The 18103-nt window shown below is 37.5% G+C and overlaps 1 protein-coding gene across 2 annotated transcripts in view; it reads right to left on the bottom strand.

Annotated features, from left to right (window-relative positions):
- LOC124254264 (TOX high mobility group box family member 3-like) overlaps nucleotides 1-18103 on the bottom strand; it is a 145437-nt gene that overhangs the window by 95565 nt on the left and 31769 nt on the right. The window contains exon 2 of one of the 2 annotated variants that reach the window (XM_046688178.1): nucleotides 7373-7456. The gene's annotated coding sequence lies outside the window, so the exon portion shown is untranslated. The remainder of the gene's footprint in view (nucleotides 1-7372; nucleotides 7457-18103) is intronic. The other variant, XM_046688179.1, reaches the window with a different exon arrangement.

The raw sequence follows: 18103 nt of genomic DNA, 5'->3' as shown, positions 1-18103 counted from the left end.
TCTGATACCATGCAGCTCTGGTCATCTACATTGAGTTGGCTGAAGAATCCTGGGCTAGCTTGACCATAGATATTGAGAACAGTGAGTTAGAGAATGGTCTATATATATATAATTCAGTAATATCATGTAGACCTGCAACTAAAAGTGAATGAGTGAGTGAGTGGGTGCCATTTACAACCAATATTCAGCAATTCCACAGTGGTCTGTAACTTATGGTCTGGGTGAGTGAGTGAGTGAGTGTGTGTGTGTGTGTGTGTGTGTGTGTGTGTGTGTGAGTGAGTGAGTGAGTGAGTGAGTGAGTGAGTGAGTGAGTGAGTGAGTGAGTGAGTGAGTGAGTGAGTGAGTGAGTGAGTGAGTGAGTGAGTGATCTTTCAGGCCACATTCAATATTACGCTGGTAATATTACAACCAGACACTGGCTCTACACACTGGAAGCACATCACAAATTGAACTAAGGCATTAGGCATAATCGAGAAATTTACAACAACTTACTGACAGGCAATTTGTTTATTGTTTAACTCATGATGATGATATATATGTGCAATATCATACAACTTGTTCACTTACACACTGCATGATTCTGTGAGAAACTTTCTCAAAAGAGTTTCAAATTGATACATGCTTTCAGGTACTTTCACAAACATAACTGACTCAAACTTCAAAGAATATACTAACAATGAGTAATGAAATCCTATACCATTACAACACATTAAGCCTGATACTGATGTCTGACAACTACTTACAATAAAGAGATAAAGTTATTCTTGATGATATGCCTTCATGAAAAACTTAGATGGAGAAATAAAACAATCACACACATACGTGTGTCCCTACAATATCTAAATATTATTTTGCATCATCTTATTAATTAATTAATCAAAGTGGCTCAACCAATTCAGGAACTTAGGGACACTGATCAGGAAAGTGTTATTTCCAATGAAACTAGTTCTCATTAATGCATAATATATTATGACCTTTATACGTCTAGAGTGAGTGTAAGGTTTATTGATGGACAAACACCCTCCCACACCCTCGGCACCTGTCATAACACAACTTGTATTTACAAATCATTAGGAGCTCCATGGGAAACCACTGCCTTTCACAGGGGTTAAAAATATGGACTGGCTGTGGATTTTTTTGCCTTAATCCATGTTTGGTTGTTTTACAGGTGTAAGACTGTAATAATATTGACAAGGCTCACAGAAGCTAAAAACTACAGCTCCTGCTGCGTGCGAGGACAGGGTGTTGTGAGGGAAACATTATCAGTGTCATAGCCATCCTGGGCTGGGTGAACTGTACACATTGTTCATCTCCATCTGGGATCATTACTGTGCACTCTTTACACACAGAGACAAATTTGATATGTGTGAATAATCAAATCATGAAGTAATTGGAAGTGGCATCAATGTTTTTCCAGATTGAGGAAACTGTGTCAACATCACACACTATCTGAAATCTTCGGTTGATCACACATGTTAAAAGCGTTCAAAAACAACGAACCATCTCATCAAAATTACCATCAATTCTTTCATTGATATTGTTTCTGGTCTGTTTCATATATCAAAATCACTTTTCACACAAAACTGATCATTTTTAATTAAATATATTACACATTTTAACGCCTCTGTCCAAACACAACAATGAGATCATGTGGATGGACAGGATTTAAACAATATCATTCATAGAATTGGTTTTGAAAATTGAAATTCAATATAGGGATTTACTTGTGACTTTTCAGTTCTGCCATTGATTGACTTCCAACCATATTCGGTTACACATGAATGTCAGATTCCATCTGTCTGAGACAGAGTCTATTATTTTCAAAGTTCCCCCTAATATGAACTGTTTATTGTTTCCCACTTGAATTGACAAACTGCTACTTACTGAAAGACAGAGTCTAGTCACTGCTTAGGGAGCCATTATGTTTACACACATACCAGACAGACAGGCAAAGTCTAATCAATCTGTAAATAACCTTGACTCCCCAACAATTACTAGAATCTGTTCTTTATCATACTACCCATCAAAAGTTTAGACTCACTAGTGTAAATGTAGCCACTTACTTCAGTCAACTATTTTAAACTAGATTTTGCAAAATATTCCATACTGTTTAAAAGTACTGTTTACACATGAACTGATGTATTGTAAAACAAATTCATAACATTGAAAAGATTATTGTAATGGGTTCAATAAATGATGAAACTCAGTGAAAATTGGCGAATTCCTAACAAAACTTTACACCAAAACGCAGCTGTTCACATGCAGGATATTTGCATGTGCTTTTCAGCAATTTGATGCATGATCCTCGTGCAGTTCATCTGGATATGGTTTGCAGTTGGTTCCCCTAAGTTAGTGGAGAAATTCATCTTCGATGTAACCACATATATATACATAACATATAGTGAATGCTTTCAGTGAGTCTAAACTTTTGATGGGTAGTATACAATGATCATATGATAATTACAAAATGAAAAGGACATGTTGTTTTCTAAGTTTGTTTCGAGAACATGTCAAGGACAAAGACAGCAGGATACATGACACCATGGGCCTGACTCACAGTTTTGGCTGTATAAGGTCTGTACAGTGTTACATCCCAAACAAATTTTGAATTACTCAGAAGGATCTTTCTATACATATCAACACTGAATGTGTTGTGCTGTTCTGACAATGTTCTTCAACACAATCCCAACACAACACTACATGACACATGATGAAATCTCCACACAACACTACATGACACATGATTCAATCTCCACACAACACTACATGACATACCATTCAATCCCCATACAACACTACATGACACATGATGAAATCTCCACACAACACTACATGACATACCATTCAATCTCCACACAACACTAAAAGACATACCATTCAATCCCCACACAACACTACATGACATATAATTCAATCCCCACACAACACTACATGACATATGATTCAATCCCCACACAACACTACATGACATAAGATTCAATCCCCACACAACACTACCTGACATATAATTCAATCTCCACACAACACTACACACATGATTCAACATCCACACAACACTACATGACATATGATTCAATCCCACACAACACTACATGACATAAAGAACTATACATGACATATGAGTCAATCCCTACAAAAGAACTATGCATGACATATGGAGTCAACAACACTACATGACATGACATATGATTCAATCCCTACAAAAGAACTATACATGACATATGATTCAATCCCCACACAACACTACATGACATATGATTCAATCTCGACACAACACTACATGACATATGATTCAATTCCTACACAAGAACTATGCATGACATACCATTCAATCCCCACACAACACTACATGACATATGATTCACTTCCTACACAAGAACTATGCATGACATACCACTCAATCCCCACACAACACTACATGACATACGATTCAATCCCCACACAACACTACATGACATACGATTCAATAATCGCGACACAACACTACATGACATATGATTCTATTCCTACACAAGAACTATGCATGACATACCATTCAATCCCCACACAACACTACATGACATATGATTCAATACCCACACAACACTACATGACATATGATTCAATACCCACACAACACTACATGAGATATGATTCAATCCCCAAACAACACTACATGACATACGATTCAATCTCGAAACAAGAACCCCACAAGAACGTCAATATATGGTTGAGCCACACGAGGACCTCTAACATGCCCTGAAAGCACGCATCCCCCACTTAGAAGTAATTACAGCTACCCATGCAAACACAACGACCAGCAACACAAGTTGCTTTCACAAAACCGTCTTTGATTGATACACAGAGCAGTTTTTATGACAATAAGAATAATGCAAAATGTCATGTTTCCATATTGAGTTTGCAGTCACGTTTCATCTTCTTCCCCTCATAGTCCACCAACACTGGACAGCAATGTCATTACGGGAGAAATCTAATAACACTGCCATAGATGGAGAGGCTAAGAAATGCTCCATGGAAAATGAAGCACTTTTCTCCAAGCCTGGTCCTCGTAGTTGGCGGTCATAAAAAGCCCAGTTCCAGGTAGCACTTGCATATCTTCTGCTCTAAAACATTACACTTTGCCGTTAGAGTTCCATTATGCCGATATTTCTACATGTCAAAGTCTCCCTTACTGACCTGTCTTCAAAGCAACTCTCTGAGGAGATTTCACATTTCCCATAAACTAATGCGATAAGTTTGATGTGCCTTTTTTACACTAACTATATGCCTTCAAGCAATTTCCCAAAATATTTTTTTCTTTTTTTCATCATCAATGACAATCATGACAAAACCTAACATGTTGTGTCAATGCAACTGCACAAGAAGTCAACACCTGACAGCAACATGGCAGACTTGGGTTAATTAACTTAGATATTCATTAGCAAAGTTTCACTTGCATGCAATATTGATAACATTCGTTAATTTATTAATGGAAGCTTGTCTTAATGCAATTTTGGCCCCAGTTGATGTATCTGCTAAATTACCATCAATCGCGCGAAAACCTCCTGTGCTTCTCCTGTATAACAGGCACAAACTGACTGGGAGATTAATTGGACAAGATACAAATTGTTGTCAACAGACAATGATGGTAAATTAATGCCACACAAGCCCACAGCCAAAGCAAGTATGGAAAAGAAAGGTCATGTATGGATCAGAACTGTGTAAAATGTCCACAACATTTGAACAAATAGCGAGGAATGCATGAATTCAACATCCTAGTTTAATGTCAGAAGTGGTTGATAGGGGTGACAGAATCTACACTGGAACAGTGTCCTCTGACGGTAAACAAGGTTCTGGTGTCCATATATCTGTCCTGCATTATACATCCAACTTTGATATGACTCATTAAGATGCAATAGTTAATTGCACTGCTCACAACTGGACCAAAACTATAATGGTGGATACATTCACTACTATCTGCAATGAATACAAGACAGTCTTGCATTGTGAAATATGAAAATACATGCTCTTAAACAGTCTCATTCTACCCAGTGAAACACTATCACAATTTCATGTGAAACACCTTTGCTTTTTCCAAAGAATTTTTTTCACCATTTCCAGTGAAATGCTTTTGCCTTTTCTAATGAAACCTTTTTGACATTCGAGGTGACATGAAGCAGACTACATCTTCAGATCAACAGGTAACTGTTCTGGAATGAAATGTCCTTTCACTGTATATATTGTGTGAAAGGTGGATTTCCAGGGTAACAGAGTCTGACCTTATTCGGTGTCTCTGTAGATATATGGTCGGGTCGTAGGTTTATAGACATCATACTTTTTCAGATGGCATAGCCAACTTGGGCTATAGCAAGTTGTGTTGTGTCATAAAGGCATTGTAAATTCATGAATGATGGATTGTGTTTAGGATAAAGTTATGTCTTAAAAAAATAAGTTCATGAGATGTCAAATAGTCATCCATTTGATCAGAAAGACAACAACCAATGTTTCTCCAGTGTTAGAGATCCCATAATACAAGGAAAGAATGGAGAGAAAAAAGTAGCATCAATGCATTGAAAAGAAATAAAGACAACTTCTTTGTCTGATTTTAGTTTTTCATGATTTGTGACAAAAGCATGATTTTAAACATAATAGACATAATATTTCCATTCTAATGACTTTTCCATTTAGCTATATACTTTTATCTGGGACAGCCTTGGTTTGAATGTTAAACAGCTGCCCAATCCAAGGTACCAAGGATATTGAATATCCTGTCTAGTCATATGCTTTTGCTTTAAATTCAATAGTTCCATCTGAGTCAAATGTGCCAAAGAAATTGACTATCCCATCACGGCATAGTGCAGTGGCTCAGTGGGTTAGATTGCAGACTTTGAGTGCTCAGCTGCCTCAGTGTGAGAGTGTGGGTTCGAATCCCAGGTGAACTTTACTGAATAAGTGTAATCTAAAACATAACATATGTTTAAGATGCTAAAACATGGACTATGGTAGCAAAATAAACTACGGCAGAGAATCTCCCCCTGTCTTGTAATGATCTTGAAACCCTTCTTCCTCCCTGCATAGCACCATTAATAACAATGGCCTTGTGCATGTGGGATAATGAAAACTGCACATTACAGCCAGTGAAAGAACAGATCAATATACCAAACAAATACACGAAATACTGCGCCTCATAACACATCCAATAAATCACTATCATACCCACCTTATATATTGGTGAAAAAGTCCCAATTGAAACATTAATATATTTCAAGTTATTGGAATAGAGGTAGAGAAAATTAATTCATTTAGCGAAGAATGCTTTGGAAAAAAAAGCAATTACCTTTTTCCTTAATTCTGCTTAATGGTTATGTCATTATTGATTAGATATTAAGGCTTCATTTTATCATTTTTATTGCACAAAATGATGTAATTTTCAGAAAACATGCTCATTTTCTCTGAGAGCTTGGTTGTTATTTTGAATGTCATAATCTTGCAGCAGTTTCACTTTTCAAACTCATTCATCAACTATGCTTAACAAATGGCAAAGATGTTTAGAAATATTGTTTCCACAAAAAATAATAATTTTCAGTAATCTTTGGACTACCTGAAGTTTGGATGTAATCCTTTAACAAAGACAGTGAAATTAATGACATTATTCCAGTATTCATGTTTCTCAAAGTCAGAATAAAAACACAAACCAGGTCAAGCCAGACTCTTGACTAGTGTCACAAAAATCAATGAAACTAACAATTAAAATTTGCATTCTAATGAACTACTTCCATTATGAATGTTTTATCATTGAAAAGGACTCTAGAAAAGTTGCAACAAAAAAATAAAGGCCTTTCATCTCAAAGGCATCAACTCATTTATCATAATTTTGACTTCTAAAGGAAATAACAAAATCTAATTTAAAAGCTAAAGAAATGATATTAAAATTTCAAAACTAAAATGATTCATGCTTTGACCATAGTTTTACAATGAAGTGATAGAAATTCAATCAAATTCCAACTTTTTTCTTTCCATCATTTCTCAAAACAGTGCAAACAAGCTGAGAAGCAATATCTCACTGTGAGGTTTAATTTGGGTTTTCTTTATTCACTTTCCAGAGAACTTTGCGATTAGCCTTGGACGATATGTCTTCATAATTCAGTAGCAAGTCCCGTTAAGTCATAGGGTTTGATGGGTATTACAGATTAACAAAACCTAATAAAATCATAATTGTTTATGTTAGTGTGACTCATGCATTATTCACAATAAAAGACTTTTATTCCTTTTAGTTGTCTTGGTTGAGATAAATGAACACGCATGGGAATGAAATTATTGAAACGCAGTATCCCAGGAGATTGTGTAAAACCACAAAGACAAATCAGCATCCAAGTAAGTACTGAAAACTTACCTGTACTCAGCCAGCAGGTGAGATGTGTTGCCTAGAACCCCTCCACCACGCAGCACACCTTGGAACAACCTCCGCAGATGCTATCTGAAAACAAGAATCATCATCATTAATCATAAATACATCTATTTAATTCTCAACTGTCATCTGAAATCATAAATGTAACAAAAACATCCTATCATTTACGGGGAAAAATTAGACGGAATGGTTTCATATTTTGAGAAAGATATAAATTCAAATTTTAAGCTATAATTAATTAATCTGTTTATTTTACCTGCATGACATTATTTGGCCATGTAACTTATTAACACATGTTATATTTGGGATTACACTTTCCGAGTAAAGTACAGATTCTAGTATTCTTGTTGGGTTGAGTCTCACCCAGGATTCGAACCCACTCAGCCTTTGTCAGAGGTGAGGTGAGGTGAAATTGGGTTGTAAGTCGTGCTGTTGAGAATGTTTCGCTCATATGACGACGTGCATGTGTGTGTATGTGTATGTGCGGCTGCTTGTACTAGCCCAGACTGAAGCTGGTTTTATAGTGCTAGCCCACTGAGATACCATGCCGAAGTGAAGCATGAATACCCCACTCAGACACATTATACTGACTCCGAGCCAACCAGTCCTTGTTGTACCCATTAATGCCGAGAGCCAGGCAGGGACCAACACGTACCATATTTTAACATCTTTTGGTAGGACGGGTGGAGAGCGTGCATGGGAAATAGTGAGTGCTCAACAGCAGGTAGAACATTCTATCAGTGTAGCATGCCTTAGCAGAACAGTGTCCTAGCAGTATAGATTGTCTGACAAATAGAGAGTGCCCTAGCAGTATAGATTGTCTGACAAATAGAGAGTGCCCTAGCAGTATAGAGTGCCTGACAAATAGAGAGTGCCCTAGCAGTATAGAGTACCTGACAAATGGAAAATGCCCTAGCAGTATAGAGTGCTTGACAAATAGAGAGTACAATAGAGTGCCCTAGCAGTATAGAGTGCCTGACAAGTAGAGAGTACAATAGAGTGTCCTAGTAGTATAGAGTGCTTGACTAGTAGAGAGTACAATAGAGTGCCCTAGCAGTATAGAGTGCTTGACAAATAGAGAGTACAATAGAGTGCCCTTAGCAGTATAGAGTGCCTGACAAGTAGAGAGTACAATAGAGCGTCCTAGTAGTATAGAGTGCTTGACTAGTAGAGAGTGCAATAGAGTGCCCTAGCAGTATAGAGTGCCTGACAAATAGAGAGTACAATAGAGTGCCCTAGCAGTATAGAGTGCCTGATAAATAGAGAGTACAATAGAGTGCCCTAGCAGTATAGAGTGCCTGATAAGTAGAGAGTGCAGTAGAGTGCTAGCAGTATAGAGTGCCTGACAAATAGAGAGTACAATAGAGTGCCCTAGCAGTATAGAGTGCCTGACAAATAGAGTACAATAGAGTGCTAGCAGTATAGAGAGCCTGATAAGTAGAGAGTGCAATAGAGTGCTAGCAGTATAGAAGCCTGATAAGTAGAGAGTGCAATAGAGTGCTAGCAGTATAGAGCGACAAATGAGAGTGCAAAATAGAGTACAATAAAGTGCCCTAGCAGTATAGAGGCCTGACAAATAGAGAGTGCAATAGAGAGTGCTAGCAGTATAGAGCGCCTGACAAGTAGAGAGTGCAATAGAGTGCTAGCAGTATAGAGTGCCTGACAAATAGAGAGTACAATAGAGTGCCCTAGCAGTATAGAGTGCCTGACAAATAGAGAGTGCAATAGAGTGCCCTAGCAGTATAGAGAGCCTGCCAAGTAGAGAGTGCAGTAGAGTGCTAGCAGTATAGAGTGCCTGACAAATAGAGAGTACAATAGAGTGCCCTAGCAGTATAGAGTGCCTGACAAATAGAGAGTGCAATAGAGTGCCCTAGCAGTATAGAGCGCCTGACAAATAGAGAGTACAATAGAGTGCCCTAGCAGTATAGAGTGCCTGACAAATAGAGAGTACAATAGAGTGCCCTAGCAGTATAGAGTGCTTGACAAATAGAGAGTGCAATAGAGTGCCCTAGCAGTATAGAGAGCCTGACAAATAGAGTACAATAGAGTGCTAGCAGTATAGAGAGCCTGACAAATAGAGAGCGCAATAGAGCGCCCTAGCAGTATAGAGCGCCTGATAAATAGAGAGTGCAATAGAGTGCCTGACAAGTAGAGAGTGCCCTAGCAGTATAGAGCGCCTGACAAATAGAGAGTACAATAGAGTGCCTGACAAGTAGAGAGTCACCTAGCAGTATAGAGTGCCTGACAGGTAGAGTGCGCCCTAGCAGTATAGAGTGCCTGACAAGTCAAGAGCATAACACTCTTTATGTCCCAGTAGACTGAGGCAAATCATGGTGTAACATTCACCCACAAAACTTAAACACTGTTACATAGATGTTAAGGCAGGCATCAGTACACCATCCGTGATGAAGTATTGGAACAGTGTGAGGGTGCACATATTTGTTATTCCCCGTAGATGAGGGGGTCAATGGCCACATCACACTCACAATCTGCTCCCCCCTTCCAACCACCACCACAAAGGACGCCACAGAGAGATGCGTTACTGTTGAAGTTTTAGATCAAATTAAAGTATTGCGCAAACATTACCATATCAATTTTACCCTTCCACTGCTCATTACTTCAGAATTTAGAAGTTATTTTGTAAAATATGTCAATCATTTTGAAAATCCCAGACTATCAAATTTCAGTTTAAGTACTCCTACCCGAGTGATGAATAAACCACGTCCCGTCATCACCGGAGACTGTTTTGTAATAAAAGCAGCCGCAGGATCCGTTCAAGCCACCTGTCTGAGCCATTACACATTCAAAAGCACATTGCACAATTAATAATGAACAAAACATTTCTGGATACTGAGTTTCAAATCTCACACAGAAAAGTTCTATAAAGACATCAACACTAGCCTTTCACCAGTGAATTTCAATACTTACATGGTCTACCAAAGATAAATCTAATATTTGTTTAGATCGGTGTACTATTTCCCTACAGCTGCTTCTGATGAATGTCTTTATTGCCACAACTAACTGGCCAGTTTCACTTTCATTTCATTTAATGTTCATACTCAAGTTGTCCTGAAACAAAACCATTGCAACAACATACAATATGAATTATTAATTTATTCCCAAAGCAAATTGCTATTTTAGCAAACTTTGAATTATGAATTGCTTTCTGGAAACTAATTTGATTACAATGAAATAAGAAAACAAATATATTTTTTTTCAAAACAACTTCAATAAAGTATGCTTTTCATCTATAATTAATAAGTGCTCTTTTTCCTTTTTATAACCGTAATTCCATTTGCAAAACCTCATTTGGGGAAAATAATTGAATTATAGAAATGAAATCGTTTCCTTGGAGACAGATAGATGCATCTTGTGGAATATGAAAAGTAGAACCCAATACAGCGGATTGACAAGTTCATTTCTTCATGTGCATGTGATTTCAATGCTGTCATTTAATACTTTAAAAAGACAGGAAGATCTTAATTTTATAGGGTTTTTTTAAATCAAGGCATGATTTCCAAACATTGCTTGGCATTGGAAGTATAATGTGTGGAATGTAGGAACTATGACATTAGCTCAACTGCGTTAAGAAATGGTAGTTAGGAAATTATCATGAAAGATTATGTGAGAAATAATAAGACACATTTGAGACTGTAATTTTTGTTCACTGTTGATGAGATTTTTCACAGAACATCTTCATATTGACAGATGAATACATTAATTTGACAGTAGTATGATAAGTTGTGTGGAAATAACTCTTGCATGCTATCAAAATTTCTATTACAGCTATAACTCAAGTCTGTCATGGTAAACAAATACAACGCCTCCAATATTTGCCATGTGCTTGTGACTGCTCACTCGCAGGAGCTGAAATAATTCCTGGAGCATAATATACGATTTAGATAAGAAATTGATGGATGAGATTTTTAAGTTAATAAGGCAATATTATGGCTCAATGAAACCATGTTGATGAAGGATTTAGGAGGTATGTGAGGAGATCTCATTCCTAAGATATTTGGGGATAGGTTATACCGCTTCAAGAATAATGTGACTTGTTATTTAAGGTACATGCCTGGTAAATGTCACACAGTGATGGCAGAAAGTTCAACTCCACATTAGGTGAGACCTGGACAATTGCTTATTTTAAAGAAAAAGCTACACTTAATACTTAAAATGATTTTAAAAAGGCACTGTGGCTTACTTTGGTATGTAGGCAACAGTGTAAAAGATCAACAACGACAGAAACTCAAGAAAATTGTTGCAATCAGCAGTGATGTTCAGTGGAGTTAAATGCCCACATATCCTGATCTGAAATTTTGTCCTCATTGGACTGAGTTTGGTTTTACGCAGCCTTAGCATATTCCAGCAACATCACGGTAGGTGAGGTGAGGTGAAATTGGGTTTAACGTCGTGCTTGAGAATACTTCGATCATATGACGACGTGCATGCGTGTGTATGTGCATGTGCGGCTGCTTGTACTAGCCCAGACTGAAGCTGGTTTTATAGTGCTAGCCCACTGAGATACCATGCCGCAGTGAAGCATGAATACCCCACTCAGACACATTATACTGACTCCGAGCCGACCAGTCTTTGTTGTACCCATTAATGCTGAGCGCCAGACAGGGACCAACAAGTACCATATTTTAACGTCTTTTGGTATGACGCTTTCGGGAATCGAACCCGCGACCTTCCGCTCTCCGGGCGGACGCTCTAACCACTACACCACGGAGGCGGTCACATCACGGTAGGGAACACCAGACATGGGCTTCACACATTGTACCCATGTGGGGATTCAAACCCGGGTGTTTGGCGCGACGAGCGAACGCTTTAACCACTAAGCTACCCCACCGCTCCTCCTCATCAGAAGAACTATACAGGCCAAAGTTCAGTTCCTTCAGAAAAGCAATCGCAGAAGTTTTACAGATTCCAAAACATGAGTGATGCAGCAGCCATATTGAAAATCAGATACAAAACTAATGAACAAATTTAGTTGCCATTACTTGTGAAATAAATGTTATTTCAACTACATTGGTGAAATAGTTTCTGAGGGGCAGATTGACTGATTGACTGATTGAGTTTAGTTTTACGCCACACTCAGCTAAAGCCAAATGGCAGCAGTCTGTAAATAATCGAGTTTGTACCAGACAATCCAGTGATAACAGCATGAGCATAGATCTATGCAATTGGGATACGATGACATGTGTCAACCAAGTCAGCGAGTCTGACCACCCGATGCCGTGAGTCGCTTCTTACGATAAGCATGGGTTACTGAAGATCAATTCTAACCCGGATCAAACAGGCAATAAAATAATCTTCTTTGACAGTAAGGTAACAAATCGTTCTATATGGATGACATCTTGTAAAATACTCTTCCCACACAAAGATGATAAATAGACGTATCAGAAGCAGCTATAGCAGTGATGACTGAGCTGACTTGTATATTTCAGTTTCTTTATTCTTTTAATGTGAGAAATATAGAAAAAAAGAATACTACTGAACATTGCATTGAAAGAATAAAGAAAGAACTTTTCAGTCCACTGTCTTCAATTTTTTCTTTGTATTTCTGTTAAAAAATTTAGTTCAAAAGTTTTTGTAGGAATTAAGTTCAAATCAATCTTGACATCAGTCCCTATGTTTTCTTAAAGTTCTGCCTCCTGTCAGTTGGCATTGTCAATGGTGACGTAACGCCATTTAAATTACAACATACATGAATAATGTACAAACACGACGATTCATCTGTCTGTCCCGGTTTTCTTTGATCCTTCAGTCAACCTCACCCTGAGACCACATTTCCAGTGACATTTGACAACAAGCCAGCCTCCATGAAGCTGACCAAACATGACCAACTCCATGCCTTTCAGCTCTCAACTGTTTCAAACTAATTAAAAATTATGTCTCCTCCTCTTGAGATGTTTTAAAATTCAATAAACTTGACATATCACATTTCCACCTGTCAATCAAGCCCTGATCCAATCAGAACAAGCATGTCTTCTTCAACTTTGCTAAGGACCCAAATCCCTTTAATTAGAAATTTAAAATAAGCCACAACCCTTTGAAGAAGGACCAAAAAGTAACGTGAAGTCCCCAACAGGCTCATTAGAAGAAAAGAATGAAAAGATCTCATCCTAACTGCTAACAATCAGAACCCCACTCTCAATCAAATGTGTTAATTCGAAAATGACAATTTTATCTTGGAGTGACCATCTTAGCATCATACTGGATTTTTTTTGTGCTATGGCTGAGATGATGGAAGCTGGGACACTTTCATCTGAAATTCTTCTTTGTGTAATATCGCGATCAGCGATAAAAAATCAGCAATACACCAGCTATATGAGGACAGCCTATAAATAACAGTCACACGATCCAGTGATTGATATTATAAGTGAAATCCTAAAATTAATTATAAATCCAGATATTCAGCAACAGTTTTCATAACTAGATGGTTCAATTACATGATTTAACTGAGTACTTCACTACAAATGTTATTTCCAGAGTTACATGCTCAGGGAAATGTCTTTGAATTTGGAAACAAACACATGAATACTCATTGCATGAATCTGAAGCTGTGAATCTGGCTGACCTCAAGCAGCAATTGTGGTGCCTGCTGACAGTGTGGTTTAGATGGCTGACCTATACATGTATGTAATAGCACTGGCAATTATGCATAGTAATATGTCTGGAAAATATGGAAACTGCATTTCCAATAGATAACATAACTTCATGTTGGCAAATTTTACAAAGGTGACAAGTTAAAATTCAGAAAGTAACAACAAAGTCCTGTAATTGATATCATTCACAACCAGCTTTTCACACATAATTTGTTATTTCTCTTGCATTGTGACCATAGGGAACAGCCAACACTGGCAGACAACATTACAACGCATTAAAATGTGAAGGGGAAACCACATGGGAGGCGGAATGTGGGCATCTATTTTATTTAGATTCATAACACATGATAGAAAGCATGCAATATCTTGTGGTCTGTACCCCATTTATTGCAACATTGAAACCCTCTCAGTGAATGGTTCTTTATAACATAGTGAGTGAGAGACCGCTTTTAGCAAATCTTGCATGGACTTACACATTTACCCAATATTTTGAGGAATACCTTTCACCATGTGGATGAAAGAAAGTAATGGTGTGAAGGAGTAATCGTGTAGTCATAGTCAAGTCATCAAAATACATATATAAGTTGACATCCATAAATTTCCCCCATTTTTGTGCATTACTTCTAAATGCCATTCAAAGACTCCATGTGGTTCTAGCTAAAGGTGACGCTGAGCTAGACTAACATTAAGTCCAAAAAGTATAGTTTCACAAAATAGAAAATAATGTCATCCAACTGGAGCTCAGAACAATGATTAATTTCCAAGAACTTGTGCAATCTAGACTTGAGTTGGGCTCCCTCTTCAATCTTGGGGTCAGGGAGACAGACTGACGTTGAGCTGATGGGAGGAAGTAAACAAACCATCAGCATGTCCACCCATGTTTGCCATTCTTCTTTTCTCTGTGTAGTGCTAAGTTACAGATCATCTGCTTGAAACAAAAGTACAAGCATCTGTAGCTTTGTCATCAGGTTAATGTAGAATCAGTGTCAGAGTTTTGGGTTTGACAAATATGTAAGTGATTGTTGAATCGTCTACGACCAGATGTAACCAGATGTAACCAGATGAAACCAGTTGTAACCAGATGTAACTGAACTGCTTGAAATCCCCATTGGTTATGAAGGTTTCTTCACACCTGCCAAACAACATGTATTTTATTGTTAAACCATGACCAGGTAAGCAGGCAGCTTTGAGTGGGTAACAAAGACACAACATTCAGGTCTTATACAGTTTGTCTTATTTCTGCATTAATTAGAGGAAAAGAATCCTCATTCTTTTTTAATTGCATGACATTTCATATTTTGAGACTGATATGTTTTCTTCATGACACCTGTCTAAAACTACATATAATATGTTTGTTTTTTTGTTTAATGCCATACTCAGAAATATTCCAGCTATATGGTGGCAGTCTGTAAATAATCTACAATCCAGTGATCAACAGCAGGAGCATCAATCTACGCAAATAGTAAAAGATGACGTGTCAATTACGTCAGGACGCCTCACCATGCGATCTTGTTTGCATGAGTTGATGAAGACCAAGTCTACACTGACTCTCCACTGGTAACATAAAATGTACCCGTATATGATCTATTACTATTTTAGTTAAACTTGTATTTTATCTATCAATTTTAATAATCCATCAAAGATAGTCTATTACTTTTAAAAGAAAAACTTTCTGTTTGACTAGTGTTTTATCTTTTTATCATCATCCACCAAAGATAGTTTGGTTGGGCAAAATGAAGTTCTTTCATATTTATTGCTTGATAATCTGATTATTTCTTGAACAGAAAATTATAAAAACTGTAGCCCTAAGCATCACAGCTCGGAAGACATCTGCTATAACTGGAGCCAGTGTCAGGAATCCTGGCAGCGGCTTTGTTCTTTCCTCCCCTGACACAAGACAAAAGCACGAAGGACCCGATAATGTCAACTCAATCGTTTTTGAATTATTTTCAAGACTTTTTGAGTGGGTCATCGGCCACCTGGTGGGAGACAACAGAACTATATGCAGTCAGTAAACACACAAATATCACATCCATGAAAATTCATGGCTGCTTTACATTTTTATAACTTTGATTTGCATCAGCAATTATTACAGAGAAAAATAGTTGATTATGCATTAACTGATTATCTGGCTGAGGAGTCCCCTGACCAGAGGACAGACAGGGCATTATAGCAACTTGACTGGGATTGGGACTGGCTGGTAACATAGGCTACATGCTGAATACTCTAGGATAGACATCCAGCTGTACCAGGCATCATCATCATTTACAAAACCATCATCATCATCATCATCATCATCATCATCATCATCATCACCACCATCATCATCTATCATCACCACCACTCATCATCATCATCATCATAACCATCATCATCATCATCATATCATCTACATCATGCCATCATCCTCATCATCATCATCATCATCATCTACAATGGCACTGTTATCATCATCATCATCATCATAACCATAAGCCATCATCATCATCATCATCATCATCATCATCATCATCATCATCTACAATCATCATCATCATCATCATCATCATCATCATCATCATCATAAGCCATCATCATCATCATCATCAATCATCATCATCATCATCATCATCATCATCATCTATCATGCCACTGTTATCATCATCATCATCTATAATGCCACTGTTATCATCATCATCATCATCATCATCATCATCATCATCATCATCAACATCATCATCATCGCCATCATCATCATCATCATCGCCATCATCATCATCATCATCATCATCATCACCATTATCATCATCATCATCATCATCATCACCACCATCATCATCATCACCATTATCATCAACATCAATGTCACCATTACTACCATCATCACCATCATCATCAACATCAATGTCACCATTACTGTTATGATGCAAATCACCACAAATAATAAACAAACAAATAAATAAATAAGGAAGGCTTCTGTATAAATGTAACATCAAAGAAAGGCTGCGTGGCTGTAACATCAGAGATTCTGTATCCTGGCAACACTGAAAAGACGCTGTAAAAATGTAACATACAAGAGATGTTGTATCCATGAAAAACGAACGACTTGCATACATGTAATACTCTCAAGATGGTTCTTTAGAAGTATAACATCTGCGTCTTAATGTTTCAGGATTTGACGAACCTTTGATATTTCCCAAACATATAATACAGATGGGTGGTGAGTCACTGTGACTTTGATTGGAACTACACAAGGAGGTCATGAGCTACAGTGCCACCAAGACTCACGTTAACACCAACATCAACATGGATAACTTGAGACTGTTGTCTACAACAATGTGGACAAGCGGGTCCGCTATGCATGACAAGAAGTTTGGCAACATGGGACGGTTCACTTATCCTGGCTATTTCGCTTGTGATGTATAGATTTCATGTGACAGGTAATCACGGACTGACTGGTTGTGTGACAAGTTATCGGCATGATTGGATTTGATGGAATATCATTGCTATTCATCTTTTGGACATAGTGAATAGCACTAAAGGTAAAACATTTCCTAAAACATCAAAAAACCATGATGTTTATAAGCAGACAGTCCAATGATCAACATCATGAGCATCGAGCTATGCAAATTGTCTGTTTGGTTTTTAACTGTATGTTCCATTTTGCGAACATACTACTAGCCAATGCCAACGCATATGAGATAAAGTAATATATATATATATCCATACAGATGAAACATTGCCAAAGGAATGGAATAAATTGTCACATTTTCCCTTAATTTCCCTTCATCATCTCTGTCCTCCTTGGTTTCATCATTTGTATTTTATCAATCTTGTAAATCCTATATATCTATATAGTATAGACACATCCAAGGGTAACAGTTGGCAGCTGTGTCATTGAGGCTTTTGACTTTTTTGTAAGTTAGAACAGGAATCCTATTAACAAAAAATCAAACATGAAAACATGAAAAAAACCAACCAAACAACGATATTGCTTCCTGCCAACCAGAAAAACACATCTCATCTGTCGCTGTAATTTTCTTTTCAAAATGCCATATATAAAATCGGTTGCAACATTATCATAAAACTTTGAAACAGCACAAACTCATGATAAGAAATCAAAATATAT

The sequence above is a fragment of the Haliotis rubra genome, unplaced genomic scaffold (assembly GCF_003918875.1).
Source record: "Haliotis rubra isolate DU_JTF1 unplaced genomic scaffold, ASM391887v1 Scf57, whole genome shotgun sequence".
Taxonomy (NCBI): domain Eukaryota; kingdom Metazoa; phylum Mollusca; class Gastropoda; order Lepetellida; family Haliotidae; genus Haliotis; species Haliotis rubra.
Note: the sequence above shows the minus strand (reverse complement) of the source record. Positions and strands in the feature narration are given on the sequence as shown.